Source organism: Haemaphysalis longicornis, unplaced genomic scaffold, assembly GCF_048455015.1.
Source record: "Haemaphysalis longicornis isolate Haplotype H1 unplaced genomic scaffold, Haemaphysalis longicornis Haplotype H1 scaffold_1, whole genome shotgun sequence".
Taxonomy (NCBI): Eukaryota; Metazoa; Arthropoda; class Arachnida; order Ixodida; family Ixodidae; genus Haemaphysalis; species Haemaphysalis longicornis.
In genome coordinates, this window is record NW_027526203.1 from 115,065,359 (window position 1) to 115,083,431 (window position 18,073).

The following is an 18,073-nucleotide window of genomic DNA, read 5'->3' on the forward strand; positions in this document are numbered from 1 at the left end:
GTTTAGGTGTGGTACGGAGAACCACAAACCTTTGGCTCACACGTGCACGTCCAGGCTTTTCTTTGAAGAAAAAAGTTGCTCAGATAAACATGCGCCTGAAAAAAGTGTCCCCACCGTATGAGTTTTCTCGTCTGCCGCGCTCAGTTTGCCAGCGGAAGTTTTGGAAAGCAACCGAGTGGAGGGCACGGCTGTTGTATTATTCCCCTTTTGTTTTAAATGGCCTCTTGCCTCTCCGCTACTATAAGAACTGGTGCAGGCTTAGCAGTATAATGCACTCACTGCTGGCTGACGAAGTTGCGATGGATAGGCTTGCCATCGTTGAAGCAGAGATAGCCTTGTTTTTGAAGGAGTACCAAAAGTTGTATGGCCGGGCACAGATGACCTTTAATGTACAGGCGTCCACAGAATAAACCGGACCAAGCGAGCGGCGCGCGATAGCTATCGGTGCGACATCTTCCGGCCCAGCGCCTGCTGTCGAGATAGCGGAGGGCGCATGCGTATCCCTCCCTATAGTTTGTGCATGTCAGTTTCCTTGACTGCGGCTGCAGCACTCCGTTCCTCTCGAATGCGACGCGCGGCGGCGCCTTGCGCGGCTCACCTACCGAGCGGGCGTGATGCTTGGCAGCAGCCGGGAGCGTGCGCCATGCGCTGATGCGGCGTAACTGTGCGTTCATCTGAGAATGTTTGTTCGGCGCTCTTTTTATCATTTTAAGGACTGGAACGGAAACTGGCGTTGAAGAAAGGCTGCGATAAAGATTCACACATGACTAAAACAGTGCTGGTCGTTATGCGACGAACACAGTTGATAGCAAGAACTGAATAGAGCGAAGGTTTATTCGGTTCGGAACAAAAAAAGAAAAAGAATCGGTGATTGTCCGAGTGGTTCCCCTTATTAATTGTGTGTGAAGTTTCCGTCGTTTTTGATAACTTCATGAATGCGTCGGGGGAGCGACTCATAAAGCGACTTTATGATTTCGGGACGGGGACGCAGGCGTTCCCATTCATCTTCCACTGCCTGCCACAACTCGTCCGCCGTGCGACCGCAGTCATTTCGTTTGCCGAGATTCATCTTCATAATCCCCCACACATTTTCTATCGGATCTAGGTCTGCCCCGCACGGAGGCCACCGCAGCTGTCGCACCGCGTGGTCCTCGAGCAGTGAGCTCATGGCTCGTGCTGTGAAGACATGGGTTCGGTCCTGTTGCAGGATGAAGCACCCGTCCAGGACGTAGGGGAGCAGACTTGTCGAAATGATGTTACAGTACTGGGAAGCATTGAACGGCCCAGAAATTCTGACGAGGGGTCCCAGGCCGTCCGCACTCATTGCGCCCCATACGCTGACGGAGCACCTCCCACTGGAAAGGACGCTTTGGATGTAGCCGGGCTGGTATCTAAATACCATCGGGCTATAATACAGAAATACATTCAGGAAAGATATCACCGAGGAAAGATATCTTCGAAGATGTTCGGAGGGTATACTAGATAAATCAATGAAAGGACATTCGCCGTGTTCGATAGTTTACATCGATTGAAATTACTGGCATATTTTTTTTTAGCGGGAGGCTGCACCCCCACTGCCACGTAGGCGAACAGTATCCTGTATAAAACTATGCATCAATTTTATCCTCTTTCCACATCGGGAATTACAAAAGCCCCGTTAGCCGATGCGGGTTACCTGAAGTGTTTCGTAAAAAAACAGCGACAAGAAACGCTTAACAAACGGTGCTTATAAAACTACGATTAAAACGTTTCAAATGAACCCAGCTGAATAAAATTTACAGGGACATTGTATATCGGTTGCTCCGAAATATAGTTATTAGCAGGTAGTTAGGCATTGCTAGACTTAACAATTACGCTTAGCGTTGCACTCGGGACCCCCGAAGGAATGCTCAGCAATTCTCACATTAAACCGTGCTCCCGATTTGACCTCTTACACATAAATTGAGAACGACTCAGCGTGCAATGGAGCGGATAATGACAGGTGTAACATTAAGGCACAAGAAGAGAGCGGAGTGGGGTCACAGAACAAACACGTGTTAAGGACATATTAGTAGAGATTAAGAAAAAGAAATGGACGTGGGCAGGGCATGTAATGCGAAGGCAAGATAACCGCTGGTCATTAAGGGTAACAGAGTGGATCCCTAGAGAAGGCAAGCGTTGCAGGGGGCGGCAGAAAGTTAGATGGGCAGATTAGATCAAGAAGCTTGCGGGGATAACTTAATTGGTCGCAGTTGGAACAGGACCGAGGTAATTGGCGAATAATGAGAGAGGCCTTTGCCCTGCAGTGGGCGTCGATAGGCTGCTGCTGCTGATGATGATGATTATTATGATGGCTGTAGTAGTTGATATATCATCTAGAATGCACATTACCAGCTACGTTTCACAGTTTAGTTTCGTACCTGCAGCTCATCGGACGCCAAACACGCCGCTGTTGATCACAGCGAGTGGAGAAAGTCGATTCGTCTGTGATTATAACTTCCTTCCACTCGTCCGTTGTCCACCGCTCCACTTCCCGGGCGAACTCCAGCCTTTCCAGCCTCTGGCGGTCCGTCAAGCACGGTTTCTGCGCTGCCACGCAACTTTCGAGTCCCGCCTCCTTCAGTCGACTTCGAATTGTCTCGCAAGAGACATTCAATGACAGCTCCTGTCGAATTTATTTTGCAGTCAGGAGGGGATCTGCCACAGCGGCTGCGACAATCAGTAGTTCCTGCTCCTCACTGGTGACTTTAGGCCGCCCGCTGCGCTCTGCGTCAATGAGTCTGCCCTGATCATCGCGGTAAGCTTGAATAATGCGGCTGACAGAAGTCCTAGACATCCCGGTGAGGTGGCAACTTTCCCACTGAGTAGTCCCTTCCATGAAAAGTCGCACGATGTGCCTCCGTTGCTCGATGGGGACGCGGGAAGGCATTCTTCGCGAATATGACCATGCTGGACAAGTTACGTGCTTTATACGCTTCTTAGCTATCACTGTCCAATGGGTGACATGGAAGGAAACGCCTCATTGCTTTTCGATAGCAATTCACTCACACCGACAGCTGTGTATTTCGGTCTATTTTTCCGAAGCGAATAAACTCTTTCCTTCCTACTTTCTTCCCTCCTCCCATCTTTAAACCGCCTCTCATATGCCGCACGGGAAAAACTCGAAATTAAAAAAAAAATCGCTGTTTTTAGTTCTATCAACTGTGTGTTTGTCGCATAATGACCAGCACTGGTTCAGTCATGTGTGAATCTTTATCGCAGCCTTTCTTCAACGCCAGTTTTCGTTTCAGTCAATAAAATGATAAAAAGAGCGCCGAACGAACATTCTCAGATGAATGCACAGTTACGCGGCATCAGCGCATGGCGCACGCTGCCGGCTGCTGACATGCATCACGCCCGGTCGGTAGGCGCGCCGCGCAAGGCGCCGCCTCACGTCGCATTGGAGAGGATCAAAGGGCTGCAGCCGAAATCAAGGCAGCTGACATGCACAAACTCTAGGGAGGGACACGCATGCGCCCTCCGCTATCTCGACAGCAGGCGCTGGGCCGGAAGGTGTCGCGCCGATAGTATTCGCGCACCGCTCCCTTGGTCCGGTTTATTCTGTGACCGCCTGTACATTTGCTGTCTCATTTATGTGATAGCGTGCGGCAGTGGGGTCCGCTGTGGGGCTTCTCAACATTCCCTTTCGAAAACATGAACGGAATCATAAAAAGGAGTTTTAACGGGACACAGTACGTGCCACAGCAGATATGTCGCAAGCTCCTCCTAGTGCAGTTTTTGCCAACATTAGCAAATGCCAGTAATTGCTTTGTTGGCAAAGCAAAGATGCTTGAACACTTTGAAAGCCTCACAAGGGGTTACAGAAAAATCTTTATTGTCCAAAAACATGGTAGTGTCATTACTGTTGGTACTGGGTCACCAGCGCTTACTTCAATCGAGGCAAGCTTTGTGGAAAGCATGGGCATTCCCACATGTGCAGAGGTGAAATACAAGAAAGTGATTGTGGATGGAACGAAGTTTATTGCACATGCCCTGAACAAAAGCACTCGCATAAACTCAGTTGTATATTTCAAGGACGGCACTTTTGGTTTATTTGAATGTGTCCTTGCCATGTGCCATCACCATGCCTCCTGCTGTAGCTGTGGAAAGGATGTTTATTTTTTTGTGCAGAAAACAAAGCCAAAGGTAGTTAAGTTTACCTCTACTTTTGCACACATGCACATTCTTGATACAGAGCCTGATTACAAGGTTGTTCATGTTACATCAGTGAGCAAGAAATGTGTTGCGTTCATCGTCAATGGTAAGCTCTATGCATGCCCTCTTTCAAAAAACATTGACTATTGAGTCTGCCATGCTGCACCATGTAGGTCAAAAACACCAAGAGGCCTTCCAGGTGATTCCTCACAAAATTTGTACATTGAATGTTTTGTTAAAAAATCACATTTTTAGTGTTTTACGGCATGAACCTGGACTCGTGACACTCATGAAACACGCCATATCATATTTAGGACATGAGCATCTGAACTTTATTAATGGTTTAGCAGTGCACCTCGGTAGAGGGCTGCGGATTAATTTATTACACCATTTGATTATCTTTAACTTGCCCTGAAAGCTTGACACAGGCATTTTCATTCTTCGCCTTCTTCAGAAAAATCACTGCTGCGGCAAGGATCTGCTGTGGCACAAATCTGTTGACATACTGAGACCGGTGTCCTCGGGCTGAGCAGCACAATGCCTTAGCCACTACAGTGGGTTGAATATTGTTGAAAATGATGCTTTGCTAATGGTTTGCTCACGTTTGGTTGCCTATATGCCTATCTTATTCTATGTTATTTTCCTTCTAGTGTTAGGCTGGGCCTGGCTCTTTTGTTTGATAGGAAAGAGTATAACCGGTTCCTCACTCATTTAACCTGTTCCCTTTTGATCGGCAATGTTGGAAATGTGGTTGGATGTTGCTGGATCAATGCATGGATCGGCTAGCTGGCCTGGTTTTATCAACGATGTACTCAATCTACTTGGGTGCTTTTGAAAATGAATTCGCTTTGAAATGCTGACCAAATGCCACAGCATTCAGTTGGCCAACTCCCAACTAACAGCGTCAATTTGTTTCAGTGCTTCTTTTTAACTGGCTTTTCTGTGTCCATTTTTGTCTTCCTGGAAAAACATTTTCGTGTTCTTTATGTACTTTATTTATGTTGTCTTAAAGGGACACTGAAGTGATCCTGTCAACCTTCTTGCATTGCATTTCTTGCTTACATTTTGCTTGTGTAGCATAGACTGGCTCAAATAAACACACTTTCAATAGTTTTTTCGGTAGATAAGGCACTATGTAGCCCATAAAGCCTAAAACAAGGAAAAATATTCAACATTTGCGGCGGCAGCAAAAAATAGTGCAGATGGCGCACATTCCTCCTGCGATGTGATTGGATAATATCTAGGATACAGTTCAAACTAGTTTCGGTTTCAGTTCCATGCAACAACATGTTTGGCATCTGACACTATCTTTCGTCGGCCATTCTTGGTATCTCAGGAATTATCATACCACGCTTTTGCCATTTCGTCGGCTGCAGAATGGGTCAGATCATCACCGCCTGTATAAACACTGCCTAACACGTCACCCAGTTTCCAATGGGAGCAGTAGGGACACTTAGTTCAGGCACTCAGGCACGTCACTGCTTGCGAGTCGCGAATGCTGCACCCACTTCTACGACGTATGTCTGTCAGCTTGCCTGTTGGGTTTCTAGAGCTGTTTTGCTTGCTGAGGTGTTAGCTATGACGGGGCGCTAGTTCTGGGGCGCACTGGGGACCTTGTCATGGCTCAGTTTTAACTGAGCGACTGAATAATGACGACCCGCAGGTGGCTGACTGGCTCTGTCGGAGGGCTGGCAAGCTGTGAAGTCAAGCCAAGTCTGCTGGAGTAACTGTCACACGAAACGTAATAGGGCACGGAAATAGGAAATTGACAAGGAGGATACGGAGAGGAGGACAGCACTTTCAAATTGATTGAGTCATGTAAATGCACCCAGCGTGGTCGAAACATGGCCTGGGGACTGCAGACTTCAATTTGCGCAAGTAATCCCAAAATGACTACAAATCACGCCAGTGTCCCTTTAACTGCATATATCAATATGCTATGTTCTAGTTAGTGTATTTTTCTGTATAGAAGATTGACTTGTTACTTTTGATTGTGTTTTGACATGCTCACTTGAATAAAGGTGAAAAACAATGCCAGTTTAAGGCTACCACATACTTTTGTCCTTGGTTGACTTGCTACACAAACATTGGGTGCTGTATAAATATACAAACGGTGGTGGGTGGTTAGTTATTGTGTAAATTAGTCCATTTGCTAATTTGTTTGTAGTTGACTGAGAAGGTTCTCAAAGTAGGGGAACGTTAGATACTTTGATTGTATGTAGTATTACAGATATATCATTTCAGCTCATTCCCGCAATGGTGTAATTGTTTGCAACACCACTTCAGGTTTATCACAGCAAACTTCCTGCCCGTTTCTATACTTGGAGGGTCATCGGCTTGGGTTCCACCCAAGGAGCATTTTTTTCTTTTCTGTTGTTCTTTCAATAAAATATGGACTTCACAAAAAATTGGTGAACTCCTTTTATGCATCCCTGGGGCCTTCTTATTATCAACTGCTGGCTTTTGTTTTGCATATTCATGTGCGTATATGTGCGCTTGTAATCATTAAGACAGTGAAACTGCGTATGATTAATGATCAAGCAATCATTTTCTTTCATTACAATTTGTGCCGTAAAAATTTGTCCTTTATAATTTTAAACCATACAGCGACCTAGCTAGGCATATTTCAACCCTGCTAGGCAGTTTCTTATAAAACAAAGCAACAAGAATGCTGGTCTTGGAGATCTGTTATGCAGCTAAATGAGCATTACATTGAACAAGGTATGAGACCATCTCACAACAAATCTAGCCTAGAGCACACTATACTTTAAAACTTACTGGTTTCACAAAAGGCGCTGCTAAAGCTATATTTCTTTCAAATGGCACTTCGTGAGTGTAGATGTAGCTCGCATTCATCGAATACATGGTGTAAGAGCTAAATATTAAAAATTTGTAACCAGATATGTTATGCCAAAGGAATGCCTGTTTATTTTGTTTTTGCAATTGTATCAGTGATTCAATTTCGTGCAATGTGTTGAATTTCAAATAGATAATGCTGCAGCATTTTTAGAAGAATTTTCAGAAGCTTAGTATTTATTTTAGGAGTCCAGCTCGTGTATCGCAATACTACAGTGAATCTAAGCCTCTTGTTGGTGAGAAAAAAATTGTGTTATTCTTAGCATACAACTCCAAGCTAAGCATTGGAGGCAACGGCATAGTTTCTTTGCAATCAGGCATAGAGCATAGAGGCCAGTGCTCGTTAAAAACAAAAACAAAAAAGCTTGTTTGAACTGTATGATGGATAATAAGGTGCCTCTGAACAATGAGACACCCGCCCCCCCCTTCTCCAACATGTTCCTGGTAAAGATTAGGTTTCAGCTGCTCTTGAAAAGGTTTGATGTCATTCAAAGTTCATGTGTGAAGTGCCGCTGGCAACTAATTTTAGTTCATTCCAAAACTGCCATGGGTATACTAAGTAAAGTAAAGACTTCCAAAAAACAGCGCGAATACAGTGAGCGACAAAGGGAGCAGAATCGTCTTGCTGAGCAGTTACGTATGCAAAACCTAGCAGCTTTCAACCAAAATGCTGAGCGCATGCATCAGGCTTTTGACAGGGCCCAGCAGTTCTCATCCAAGACGCTGGGCATATGCGTTAGGCTGCAGCATGTGCAGTGGTTTACAGCAGCTTCACTGGCCAAATTCACTTTCGCAGGGCGGGACGAAAGGCATTTTTTGTGTTACGGAATACTTTTTGATGTATCTTTCTAAAAACAATTCTCTCCTCCTTTGTCACTGGAGAAAGAAATGAGCATGTTGTCAGTGTCTGCAGGGGCAGGCAAACCTTATAAGTTTTTATATAGCCTGCTAATATAGAGAAATGACCTGGATTCTGTTGCTGCAGACATGGTACGCATTGGCCATCTAGAAAAGTTTTTTGTAGCTGTGAGTTGAAAGGTTCAAGCACACTTGTCGATAACCGGGTATGCATAGCTAAATGGTCAAGAGTATATGCCCAAAGCCGTATATCACTCCTTAGCCAGTTAAAGAACTTTTATTGCTGTTGTACATATTTAGGGCCAAATATGTTTCATGACAGCTAAAGTTAACATGCCTAAATGATAACAGGTTATAGACTAAGAGCCCTTAGACGGCTTTATAACCGGTTTAAAGAGCTTTTATGGCTGTGTTTCTAGACCTTTTGGGCCAGACAATTCACTATAGCTGGCTAAAGGAAGTAAAACGTGCAGGACTATATAGATTTAGGGCTTTAAGTGGCTTTATAGCCAGCTTAAAAACCTTCTATGGCCATGGTTCTATAGCTTTTGGGCCGAACACTTCGCTATAGCTAGATAAAAAAAGCGAAACATACAGGAGTCTATAGATTCACAGCCATAGATGGCTCTATAGCCAGCTTAAATAGCTTTTATGGCTGTGTTTCTATAGCTTTCGGCACGAACACTCTTCTATAGCTGGCTAAAGACAGCTAAACATACAGGTGTCTATAGGTTCAGAGCCATAGATGGCTCGATAGCCAGCTGAAATAGCTTTTATGGCTATGTTTCTATAGCTTTAGGGACAAACACTTCTCTATGGCTGGCTAAAGAGAGCTGATTGATCTGGGGTCTATAGATTCCCAGCCATATACTGTTCTATAGACAGCTAAAGGAGCTTTTGTGGCTGCTGGTCTATAGAACTGAGGACATACACGTTTCTTTAGCCGGCTAAAGCAACCTGAATAGCTGAGATTCTATAGCTTAAACACAATAGCATGTTCTACAGCCGTCTAAAGAGTATTCTGTGGTCTAGATTCTTTAGCCTGCAGTACATCAAAAATTCAATAGGTGGCTATAGCCTGTTTTATGTAATCTTATGGGTGGCCATAGAGATCCATAGGCAGTGATAGCATACCATAAATTTTTCCATAGGCACCCATATACCATTTTTGTATGGGACCACACGTAAAGCCATACGATAAAGCTTTCAAGGTGGGACTTACTGCAATAACTTCTTGTGCAGGAAGTTACTGCAGTAAGCACTCAGAATGATAAAAACTAACTTGATGTTGGTAAGCTGAGTCCAATCGTAGTGCTGTTGCACGAACAAAAAGTTTTGGGAGCAGGCGCTCGGAATTGCAGAAACAAGGAGTACATGTACATCTCAGGGCAGCTGACGGGCTTCCGGCGGCACCAGGCTGCGACGGACTCCATTGCCGACGTTATGACAGAGCTTGAGCACGCACAGACTACCAGGCAGGTGGCAGCTCTGGTGCTACATGATGTCAAGGGTGCCTTCAACAACCTACAGCACCCTGCCATCTCCCTGTCCATGGAGGAGGCCGGCATTACGGGCAAGCTGCGGGGCTTCGTCGAGGCGTTCCTGGCGGGCCTCATGGCACAAATGCAGGTGGGCAACGCCCTGTCGGTGCATCAACCAGGGAATGGGGGCACCCTGTAGGGCACAGTAATTAGCCCCGTTCTCTTCAACATGGTCACAGCGGCACTATCAGACTGCCTGTCCAGTAGAGGGGCGCACAGGGTGTACAGTGTGTGTATGCTGACGATGCGGCCCTGTAGGCACTAGGCCCCAAGGCGGGCTGCCCAGGCGTCGTGTTGCAGCTGTAGGCAGCCCCGCATGCAGTGCGGACCAAGCTCACCAATGTCAGCCTGCAGCTGTAGGGCACAGAGATGGAGGCGATGCTTGTTCACTGGGACACCCAGGCCTGCTGCAGGCTCACATGCCTGCAAATCGACAGCGAGCAGCTCGGGTGAAAGACCAGGGTGCGCTACCTGGGGCTCATGCTGGACCACCATGACTTCTGCCAGGCCGCAAAGCAGCTCCGTGCCAGGGCCGGAATGGCCACCTCGGCAGTCCGGAAGGTGGCCGCCCAAGACCACAGCTGCTCCCAACAGACAGCCTTCGACTGTGGGGCTGCTGATGCATGCACTGCCGCTGGTCACCTTGTGGAAACCAAATTAGCGGCAGTTGGAGGGTGACCACCGCAAAGGCACCTGTGCCTGCCTGGGCTTGCTTTGGAGCTCACAGTGCCACGAGTCCCTGGCCAAGGCGGGGGTGTGGACGCTCGGGATGGCGGCAGAGCAGCAGACCCTGGGTCACATCGACTGGCTGCAGCGCGCTGAAGGGGGAAGCCCCGTCTGCAGTGACTGCGCATCCACCGGCACTCGTTCATTGCACCAACACACCGCCTCAATTAAGGAGTGATGCCACAACAAACGTGCTCCACCGCAAGGAATGAACAACGAAACTGGCCAGGAGGAACTTTTCATTGGTTGCCACGTTTGCTGAGCTCATGGCAAAAAAAATGTCTGCATAACCCGCCGCGGTTGCTCAGTGGCTAAGGCGTTGCGCTGCTGAGCACGAGGTCGCGGGTTCGATTCCCGGCCGCGGTGGCCGCTTTTCTGATGGAGGCGAAAAGCAAAAACGCCCGTGTGTACGAGATTTCGGCGCACGTTAAAGATCCCCAGGTGGTCAAAATTAATCCGGAGCCCTCCACTACGGCGCGCCTCATCGCCTGCGTTGCGTCGGCGCGTTAAACACCACAATCAATCAAATCAAAAAATGTCTGCATACAGCGCTGCAAACGATCTGCAGCTTTGAAAGAGAGACACTAGAACTATCACAGGAGCGAAAAAGCGTGATGTAAAGATCGCCAGCAAGATGCCCGAGACCCTGAAGTTTTACCAGATACGTTAGTGCTGCATCCATGGGGGCATGAAGTTCGTGAGCAGCAGCAAAGGCGGCGTGCTCATAAATTATCGCAATTCGCTCCTTGAAAATGTTTTTGCACATTTACCTGCGGTTGCTCATTTCTTGCTAGCCGCAACATAGCCAATCTCCAGGCTTAAGCCTTACTAGTTTCACTATGCACATTGTTGTTCGGCTTGCCTGAGCACATTATCACAGAATGCGATGTATGCCTGGTTCCATCGAAACATATAGTTTTATCATTTGTGCATAAAGCAGGGTAGATCTATCTGTCCTGCTGGAGGAAAAAGCATCACTCTAGACAGCCAATGGGAGCCGACTGAAATTTTTAAAAGTAATTTTCACGGATGCTGGAAGAGTGGGTTCAAAAAAAATTTACTGACAGGTTGTCATGTGGTCCCAGTCAGCCAACGAGAGACAACTGCCGCGAAAAATTTATACAAGTGATTATCACGGATGCACTGAGAACAGCCACAGCCATAAAGTTTTGTGCTATGCCAGGTAAGTAGGCAAGGCTTGTGAGTTACTCTTGCCTTATTTGGTAGGAGCCTCGCACTTACCACCTGGCGGATGCACTGTCAGGCAGGCTCTGTGAGGGAAAAAAACATTCCGGCAAATCCACAAGTAATCGCTTACTGCAACAGGGCGCACGAAAATATATACGGGTCATACATTTGCTCTATGTAAGCCCCCGCCGATTAGGTTCAGTTTTTGTATACAGGTCATCTTATTAGGCATAAAACACGGTGTATTTCATGGTAAATACAGCACAATTACATGACCTACATGTGTTTCTGGTGGGACGATGGTAGGCCCATTCACACTTGCGACTGGAGCGGTCGAAGCGACGAGATTTTTGCCGCTTTCCTTTGTCGTTTGGTCTCGAACAATTTCTGTCGCCGCGGACAGAAATTGCGTCGCTTCTATCGCTCCAGTCTCAAGTGCGAACGGGCCTTGACACTTGCACTGCGTAGCCACGCCACATCGCAATCTAAACCCATTTTTCATGGTTCACGCCGCCGTTAAAGCATGCACTACCCATGTCAATACAACATTTTAATCTGCTATCAGGAATTTCGCGATAGGCACGCGCTTAAGCTTATTATATTGTGTAATGTTGGAAGCTGTCTCGAAATGTAATATTAGTAAGTACGCCTTGCTGCCAAGGTTGAGGCTCTGAACAGGGTGGAGAAAGGGGCGATCGTCATTTCCTCAGGGACGGTCGTCATTTCAGTGCACAGGCGCAACAATACCTGCGCACGCCACGAACAAATCTGTCGTCAAAACTTGTTTTATCTCCCTTTTCCCCCCTGAACACTGAGTTCATGGAAGAGCGTGCACCTTCTGCAGAAGCAAAACAACCGGGCCCAAAAAGTTCACGTAAAAGGAATGTTTAAAGTAAACAAGAAGGCCTAAATAAAAATAAGACAGCACTAATAACAGAGAACATGGACAGAGAGCACATGGATGTCTCACCTTTTCCACTGCGGCCAGTGGAATGTGGAGTGCGCTGAAACTCAACACACCACACCATGATGAATAACCAGATTATTCTTGCGTGAAAGCGACGATTGCATCGGTCGAATGTTAAGGTATATGCATGTCTAACACACATCTCCCCTTCAGTTGCTAACTTCTGCAACCAAAACACAAAGAAGCCCGTTTGAAGAGCTTTCCGCCATTACTTGGCCAAGAGCGGGGACTAGGGGGACATTCTAGCGCTTTAGCAAAGACTAGGGAAAAATTTCTGGGGAGAAAAAACAAGTAAACAAACAAATTTAACGCCAAAAAATAATGACGTCATATTTGTTTTTGATGACGTCACACATGTTGACCAATGAGCGTTTCCAGCTATTTATCCCCCTATACGGATGTGTGGAGAGGACGCACTTGTCGCTACTTGGCTAAGCCGATGAAGGCAGTATTAACTCTATGGATGAAGGGACCACCACCATGCCGGCCGTGCAGGCGGCCCAGCGCACGAGAAATTTGCCGCTGTCACATTCCAAAGAGAACACAAAGAAAACAACGCGATGTCATGGGCTGTCTACTCTCGCTACCAGACTGCTGGTGATCTGTGCGCTCTCATGCGTGCGGTTTTCTTTTAAAGACGATAGTCTTTCTTGGGCTACTTAAACCCAGAAATTTTGGTCTGTCTGTATGTCTGTCTGTCTGTCTGTCTGTCCGTCTGTCTGTCTGTGACCCGATTCAGCCACCCGGCCAAAGCAAAACAATGCCTGCGCAATAGTCTTATATAGTCACAGGTAAATGTACCCGTCTTTGTCCGGTGTAATGTTCATACTTGTCAACATTGTTGAAGAAGAACAAGACATTGCGCAAATATGAGACGACAAATCAATACAGAAGTGATATTTGCAGTGTTCCTTTATAAAAAATCAAACATTCTTGACTTTTGCGAAATTAAATACTTCATCAACTGCAGAAAAAGAATTCACTCCGCCGTCGCCTGCTGTCGCCCGCGCCACTATAGCTTCTGGCGCCTTTTTAAGAAATCAACCGGCAACAGTTACGCAAGGTTCCACTAGATAGGTTCCACGTTCTGCTTGCAACACACGTGGAGTAGGGAAACGCGGTTCTATAAACGTTTAAGTAGGGCGCCTCGATTACCGCGCGTCTTCACCGTACGGCAGCGTTCGCATCGAGACACCCGGTTTGGAGCAGAGGAACGCGGGAAGTTTAAAATGATTCAAGCGAACATTTGGCGTCTTTACTTCGGGAGGAGCGCGACGCAAGAGGAACAACATGAGAGGTGAGCGGGAAAGCGAAGGGAGGCATTTACTTCGCAAAAGCCCATAAAGACTGTCGTCTTTTGACGGCATTTGCAACGAAAGGAGCAGATACTCGGCCAATTTTTTCTTTTCTTTGCCGTGCCTGCAATGGCGGCATTCACGTTTCGCGTATGCCCAGAGTTCGGTGTAGCGTATGTTCGGTCGTCGTTTTCAGCAGCGGCAGTGGCGGGTTAACCAACCGATCGCCAGCGCTGCGAGATGGTGAGTACTTTCAGTGTGTTACGACTCAATGTTTGAAACACCTCTACGATTCCTTCTTAGCTATCCCGCCCCGAGACTTGTCGTGAGGCCTTGCACGATCAATCGTAAATTTACCGCAGCTTCTCATGACTGCTGGAATCCGTTGGCACTAGCTGTTAATAGTGCCAGCCTTGAATGTTTCGCAAACAAGCTGGTTGCTTAGCCTGAATGCAAACGAAGGAAACGCAGCACACATTAGGTAGGCAGGAGGCCAGCGGGACGGACTAGACCACTAGCTGCCTGGGCATTTGATTACAGAAAACTTTTTGCACTAAGAAAACTGAAGAGCTGTCACGATCGGTATTAATTGCGTTAAAACCACATTCTCGCTATCTTGCTTCCTTAATGGAAAGGTACAAAGCTTGCTTTGTACCTTGTTCTTGACGCGGTTTCTTGTTGCTTTCTCACGCAACTTCATACCACAGACCTGGAATCCGTGGGGATTTGTTTCGGCTGTGGCCTGGCGGATTTTTTCTTTCTAGCATGGCATATTGTCGCAACATCAGGTTGGTATGCATTCGTACGGCTGAAGTCCGTCTAGGGAATTGTCTCGCGACAACTTTTGATTTGATTTGTGTCGGTCTTGATCTGTGTTCGAGTCTTCAATCGTGCGTACGAACCTTTTAGTTTGAGTATATGTTTTGTAAGTGCAGTCGAGTAAGTTCCTATATTTTTTTGTGTAGCTAGTGTGTCTGCTTTTGTTTTCTAATTGGTTCAGCAGGAGTGGCTGTCTGACATAGAGCCAACAACCTTTTCAAGGGGTGTGCTTTTATGTTTATTAAACATGCTTAATTCGTGTGCTAACATGGCATGCAAACTTCTCTACATGCTCACCTGAATCTGTTTGCCTACGCTTTGCTCTGTCGCCTTGCACTGTTACAGTGGCGGCCGTGGATGCAGTCCGAGCACACATCACGACAAGCCATTCTTGAATGTTATTCAGATCGTGTTGTGGGGTTGAGCCTCTCCAAGTAACGTCAGGAGAACCACAAGGGCGTGTCCTCGGCCCCCTGATATTCCTCATCTACATAAATGACCTGCCCCTAACTGTGTCCTGCAAAATCCGCATGTTCGGGGACGATTGTGATTTACCGTACGATAGGTAATGCTTCCGATCAACTAAGCCTACAACACGATCTGAATAATATTCAAGAATGGTGCAGCAATCGGCTCTCAAACTTAACCCCAACAAATGTAAAGTTGTCTCATCCACTCGTCACGAAAACCCTTTCCCATTCCCATACCAATTCACTAACGCCCTTCTAGAAATAGTACACTGTTTCAAATATCTAGGTGTCGCACTGTTTACCGATCTAATTTGGAATGCGCATGTTACAAATGTTATCCCATCCGCAATCAAATATTGGGTTTCGTGAAGCGTCATCTCCGTTGCGCACCACAACACGTAAAACTGCTCGCATACACATCCCTCATCAAGCCAAAACTGGAATACGCGTCAGCTATATGGAACCCGCTTCAAATTTACCTAACCAATGACCTCGAGCCAATTCAAAATTAGTCTGGCCCATTCATACATTCGTTATATTCTTATGAGATTAGTGTTTCATCCTTAAAAGCCCAATCTGTATTACAGCCACTTTACCTTCGACGCTGCATAGCCACCCTTTCTCTGTTTCATTCGCTCTTCAACCGTCCGCCATACATCATCCCCCCCCCCCTCTCGACATGCATTTCGCACCGCACCGAAGAACAGCGACCCTTTGCCGAGATCCAATCCAACCACGACGGGCGGTCGTTTGTAATTTGTTTCCCACACAATACGCCGCAAGAGAAACAGGGAATCATGCGTCCCCAGATTTGGCCGGAATGCAGTTTGGCACGGGTGGAAGTACTCAGCTTCCTCATCGAGGTGGTAATGCAGTCTGGTCACTGTCATCCGTTCTATTCTCTTACAAAGGGTAGACGTAAGCGAGATAAATCGAAGATTGGTGGTATCGGACGGGTCTTTCCCTGGTTTAGGAATGGGCATTATCACAGCGTGTTTTAAAGCAGGTGGCACCTGCCCGCGGATCCACACTTCATTTATTTTGTCGAGGAACTTCCACCTGGAAGTCGCGGGAAGGTTTCTAAGCATTGCCCACGTGACGCCGTCTTTCCCTGGGACACTATGAACATTGATTTGTCCAAAGCTGCCTTCAGTTCGGCTGTCAGGAACGAAGTCTCGATAGGCTGCGACTCGTCAACCGCGATGTTGACCAAAGCTTTCCTGCTCCAGTGTACCGCGAAAAGGAATCGCAAAATTTTTCCCAACGCTGGCGGGCGAGTAGTTTTGCGTGACGGCGAATCTTCGCGGTTTGTTGCCATATGCTCACTAAGTCGTAGTAAGTGCGACCACTGGCAACGTCCCAAGCAGCAGAAATTGCCAAGCCCAAGCATGGCAATCACGAGTGGCCAATGCGTCCGAGCTTGGCAATACCTCTGCCGCCAATATTGGCTCGTGTTTGGGAAAGGTGACAAGCCAACAATTGGCCAAGCCCTGGAAGGCCAATATCGGACAACGCTTGGCAAAGTATCTTGCCATGATAATGCCAACTGGTGGACCCCACGCTATTTTCATGCACATTTCTGGCTTCGTGGCCAGTCCTTATGGCCAATGCATATTTTGAGTTGCCTCGCGGCCCGATATCTGCTTTAAACATGCCATTATACAGGAAATAATTTAACGAGTGCGCATTATTTATTTAATGCGCACCCCTTAAATTATTTCCTCTACAATGGCATGTATAAAACAGAAATCGGACCGCGAGGCACAATAAACAAACTGCACCAACTTTGCGAAGCAATTACGTGACTTGCCAAAAACAATTGAGTAAGACAACACACCAGACCGCTTTGCTTACTTATTTTATTATGAACATGAAATTCAGAACGCGAAACCTGGCTTAACAGTGGCAAGAATACGAGATAAGTTTGTTCAAAACACAAACACGACAGCCAAACACAAACAGACAAAAAATAAAAAAGCTGCTTACGAAGAGCGAACCGATCTATGCTTCGTTAAACTGCTTGATATGCCTACAAAACAGAAGCATTCAGGTAAATGAACACAACACCCTCCTCCCCGGTAATTCGCCGACCTGCCAACATCACAATATATCGTCGAACACCACTATTGTAGAATAGTCCAGCTCGGAAGGCTTGTTCTCTCTGCTGCATCCGCCACATGTCCACGGGAAACACTTTTACGTTGTGGCGCCTCTAATAAGTAAAGAAAAAAAAACGTTCACTACACTGCTAAATGCACGGTGCTCACTAAATGCAGCGCCCAGCACCATCCTTAACACATGCACGTGTGAAAATATTCAGCCTAAACTTTTGGCTTGTTAACGCTCGCAATGAAACATCAAACGTACTGTACTATTTATTTTTCAATACTGCGTTTTATGTTGCAGTTACTTGGCTCGTTCTTGAGAAAACAGTCCGGAATTTCACCGAAAATGGGATTCACACTAGTTGCAGTCGCGCAAGGTAATATGAAAGAAGTCCAATAGACAAAGCAACGGATCCCAGCGGTTCGGTGAAATTTTGTCGTGGCTAATGTAGTCACAAAAACAAATAATCGCTACAGAAATGTCGTGCAGTCTGTTTCATTAGCGCAAGTTTTGTTTTCTAACAAACGCGGGATCAGAAATTACAAGCTAACGCACTACACAATGGGTTCGGAACGCACGAACGTTCGCTTTTTTTTTTGCGAGACATCCATGCCAACTTGGAGGTAGATGAGAAGCGTTGTGACCTTTTAATGCGCGATATTTTTAAGGGGTAACCAAATAAAGCGACAATTAAAGCGACGCTTAAAAGCTCCCTGATTAAACTGGATACGGTGCTTCTGTCGCCGTCGCTCACTTTTGCCTCGTCAGACGACGCGCCAGATGCGAACGGAACCGACGGAGAAGTCCAGCGGCAGTGTAATTGCTTTGTCGCTCGACAATACCTTTACGTTGCTCAAGAAAATAGTTAAACGAAAGCTTCATTTATAACTAGAGTTTAATGAAGCAAGCTTAATACATCCGTAGCTCTTCTGCACACGAGTCTAGCTTCAAGGCATGCTGAACGCCGTGAACCTGCAGTAGGAGCACGGCCGCTTGTTCGGAAAACACAGCCGGAAAGAGGATAGCTCAAACTGGCGTCACACAAATGGAAGCACATGTATGTGACTGCTTAAT